The sequence below is a fragment of the Rhinoderma darwinii genome, chromosome 1 (assembly GCF_050947455.1).
Source record: "Rhinoderma darwinii isolate aRhiDar2 chromosome 1, aRhiDar2.hap1, whole genome shotgun sequence".
Lineage (NCBI taxonomy): Eukaryota > Metazoa > Chordata > Amphibia > Anura > Rhinodermatidae > Rhinoderma > Rhinoderma darwinii.
Window position 1 is genome coordinate 480238956 of NC_134687.1, and position 4500 is coordinate 480243455.

Genomic DNA, 4500 nt, shown 5'->3' on the forward strand with positions numbered 1-4500 from the left:
CTCAGTCTGGCTGTAGACCTAGAAATACATAGGTCCAGCCAGAATGAAGAAATGTCATGTTAGTAAAACCAATACGCTCTGCAGCACACATAACATCTGCTTACTTCATTGCGGAATTTTGACTCTCCATTGAAGTCAATGGAGAAATTCCGCAATGAGTCCGCAACAAGTCCGCTACACGTCCGCAACAGTCAGTGTATGCTGCGGACACCAAATTACGCACCGCAGCCTATGCTACGCAGCGGAATTGTCCGCAACGTGTAAACGAACACAACCACAAAGCTGTGGAAGGCAATGGAGAAACGTGTACGCTGCGGATTTACTGTCTGCAGCGGAATTCCAGAGCAATTCCGCCACGTCTGGTCATGCCCTAAGGGTATGTTCACACGCCTACTAAAAACATCTGAAAATACAGAGCTGTTTTCAAGGGAAAACAGCTCCTGATTTTGAGACTTTTTTTAAGCAACTTACGTTTTTTACGGCTGTTTTTCTATAAAGTCAATTAAAACCGGCTGAAGAAGTGACATGCAGTTTTTCGCGGGCGTTTTTTTATGCGGTAGTTTTTCAAAACGGCTGCGTAAAAAAACTCCCCGTCGGAACAGAACGCCGCTTTTCCCATTGAAATCAATGGGCAAATGTTTGGAGGTATTCTGCTTCCGATTTTTCGGCCATTTACGGCCCGAATATAAGCCGTGTGCATACCCCGAAATGCATTGGTCAGAACAATTTGCTACTGAGGCGTTTTTCACAATCTATCATAAATGTCTTGATCCTGATAAGGTTTTTGTTTCATGTTTTTGATGACATGTTTATACAGAAGCCCTTGGAGCTGTTGTGTTGTTTTACATACATGACTTCAGCATGGATAGTGGAAATCTTATCCTGACGCATTCTTTCACACTGTCTAAAAATATACAATCATGATATTAGATATGACAAGCCTGCTTTCTGTAGTCATTTTTTTTTTTTTAGACAAGTAACTTTCCACTTGTGTGTGACACCTGAAACATTGTGGATTCAAGTATTACAATGTAACAACTAATACAGTCTGATTTGCTGCTTTTTCTTCATTGTGGCTAGATATTTCCTGACATGTAAACTTATCCATTCATTGCCTGTTATAAATATACTTTTCCACTTACTGTTGAATGTTTCTGTCACTGGATTACTATGACAAGAGTGACACCTGCAGGTCTGTGGCATATCAAAAGAGGAAGAGGAGAAAAACCGTAAGGCCCCATGCACATTACCGTAAAAATTGTCCGCAACTACGGACCTATCCACCTCTATTGGCCACGGACACCTTTCCGTATCACTACAGATAGGTGTCTGTGCCGTAGAAGTGTCCTATCTTTTGCGTTTTACGGACCGTGCTCCCATACTTGGGAGGACGGGGCCGAGAATGCGGGCTACGGCCCGGGATTACGTGCGGGCCGAGATTACGTGCAGGCCGGGATTACGGGCACGGCCGTGTGCATGAGGCCTAAATCAATAGGCTTGCTTTATAAACATGCATTTATACACAGTAGTTTCCACTACAATCTGAAAATAAATTATAGCACTGTAAGAACACGCATCTGTTTTATAACTGTATCATGTCAAGGAATTTTAACCCCTTAGTATCCAGCCTATTTTAGGCCTTAATGACCAAGCAATTTTTTACGTTTTTCCATCGTCTCATTCAAAGAGCTATAACTTTTTTATTTTTGCGTCAACATAGCTGTATAAGGTCTTGTTTTTTTGCAGGACAAGTTGTATTTTTTAATAGCACCATTTTGGGGTACATATAATTTATTGATTAACTTTTACTAACTTTTTTTTGGGGGGATAGAAAAAAAAACAGCAATTTCACCACACTTTTTTGCGCCCTAAATTTAAGCCGTTTACCGTGTGGTATAAATTACACAATAACTTTATTCAGCGGGTTGTTACAATTGCAACAATATCAAATTTATATATATTTTTTTATGTTTTACTACTTTTACACAGTAAAAACACTTTTTTTTTCAAAATTATTTGTTTTTGTGTCTCCATATTTGAAGAGCCATAACTGCGGGACGACTTGTAGCTTTTATTGGTACCATTTTGGAGTACATGCGATTTTTCGATCACTTTTTATAAAAAAAAATTTAAGGTAGGATGCACAGTTTTTCATTTAATTTTTTCACGGCGTTCGCCGAGCGGGTTAATTAATGTAATAACTTTATAGTTGGGGTGGTTACGGAAGCGGCAATACCAAATATGTGTAACTTTTCTTTTGTTTTTTAATAACAAAGCATTTTGTAAGGGGAAAAAGAGGGTTTTAAAAATTTTTTCACTTTTGATTTTTATTCATTTATTATTAACTTTATTTAACTTTTTTTTCCTTTTTACTGGTCCCACAAGGGGACTTCACTATGCTATCACCTATTCGCTTTTATAATACACTGCAATACTTCTGTATTGCAGTGTATTACTGCCTGTCGTGTAAAATAGACAGGCATCTGCTAGGCCATGACTCTGGCATGACCTAGCAGGCATTAACTAGAGTCAGACATGGGGGCCTTTATTAGGCCGGTGGGGTTAGAGAGGGAGGCCCCTCCCTCCAAAACCACTCAGATGTGGCGCTCGCTATTGAGAGCCGCATCTTAGGGGTTAAACGGGCAAGATCGATACTTATTTCGATCTCGCCCATTTGAGCAGGGCTTCATCCAGCCCTCAGCTACCGAAGGTAGCTGAGAGCAGGGAGATGTCACTGCTCCCAGCGGCGTTTATTTATTCCGATGCAGCGCCGTAAAAAGGCCTATGCATCGAAATAAAGCCCGTTAGTGGCCGCCGTAAAAACACTAATGGGCGGACGGGTTAATATCCCTGTTAACTCTGACACGTCGTCAATTGCTGCACCTGCGGACGACAAGTCTTTATGTTGGAATGTGCACAGATGGACTGGCAAAGAGGGAAATTATTAAGGTAAGTACATTAAAAACGTTATTATTTTCTTACAGTGTTTGGCCTATTGAAAACTTTATTCCCCTAAAAATCAACGTGAGATACAGTGTGGCTGTAATGTAGCTTTTCATCAATGTCTCATGGAATAATTCTATAACAGGCTGGACAAGTGAAAGCAATAAGCAGGCTGTCTCACTGCCCAAATGCTACAGTGGCAACTTTATAATGCCCCCTCTTTGTTCCTTTCTTACTTGGCTTCTGCCTCCTAACCTGTGTTCACACAGAGTTTTTTTGCAGGCAGAAAAAATCAGCCTCAGAATTCCTTCAGGAATTTTGAGGGTATGTTCACACGGCCATTTTTGGAGCCGTTTTTAATTAGGTCAATAGAAAAACAGCTCCAAAAACGCCCCTAAAAAATGCTTGATGCATAAAAAATGGTTGAAGACTTCCAGTTCCGGTGCTGGGATGTGAGGACGGCGTGAGCTCCTGAGACCCCGATCCCCTGACCCTCTGCCGCCACACACCTGCAAGCAAAACTTACCCCGGCAGTTAGCTGGAGGCACGGTGAGTGGGCACAGACCGTGTATGGAGCGGTATCTCCTCAGGAGCGGCAGCCGCGAGATCTCCCACCCATCCAGACGCACGATGCAGGGAGAGGAGGCATCCGAGATGGCGGCGCCGCAACAGGTATCGCTGTCTCAGAGCAGGTCACAGAGTCCAGTGCCCCATACAGAGGGACTACAGCTGCTTGAGGCTGCTGAATTGCCACTATACTACCGGAGATTGGCGATTGCGGTTGCTACTCATCTAGCCCCTGATATTAGAGACTCTCTGGTGGCCACGGTAACGACGACGTTACAGAAGCTCCAAAACGAGGTTACTTCCCATGGCACACGGCTTCACAAGCTGGAACAACGTGTTGGCCTCATGGAAGATGAATCTGCAGGGGCCCATACATGCATCCGAGGTTTACTGCAAGATAACACCAAGTTCAGAGACCGTTTGGAGGACTTGGAGAATCGTTCCAGGAGGAACAATCTCAGGATTGTCGGTCTGCCTGAACACATTAAACCCCAGCACCTACAGGGGATTTGTGAAATGGAGCTTCCAGACTCGTTGGGTCTGACCAGGTCATGCAGAGTGGAGAGGGCGCATCGGGTCGGCCCTCCTGGATCAGTAACTGCCACCAAAGGGGAGACGCAAACCAGACCGCGCCAAGTGATCATGCGTTACCTGGATTATAACGACAAAGAGGAACTCTTACACACCTTCAGGAATCAAAATACCCCTTTACATATTCGGGGAGCAAAAATAATTCTTTTTGCGGACTATTCAGCGGATGTCACACGCAGACGGAGATCCTTTGGGGGAGTATGTACTACTTTATACAAGCGCAAAATTAAATTCCAGCTGCAATATCCGGCCACCTTGAAGATTACGAAACTGGATGGCTCCATCAAGATATTCCATACGCCTGAAGAAGCTACACTTTTCGTGGACAAGATGGCGGGGTATGGGAGTCCCAGCGCATCAGAGACAACAGCCCGGAGTTCAAGAACAGGGAAGAATGTC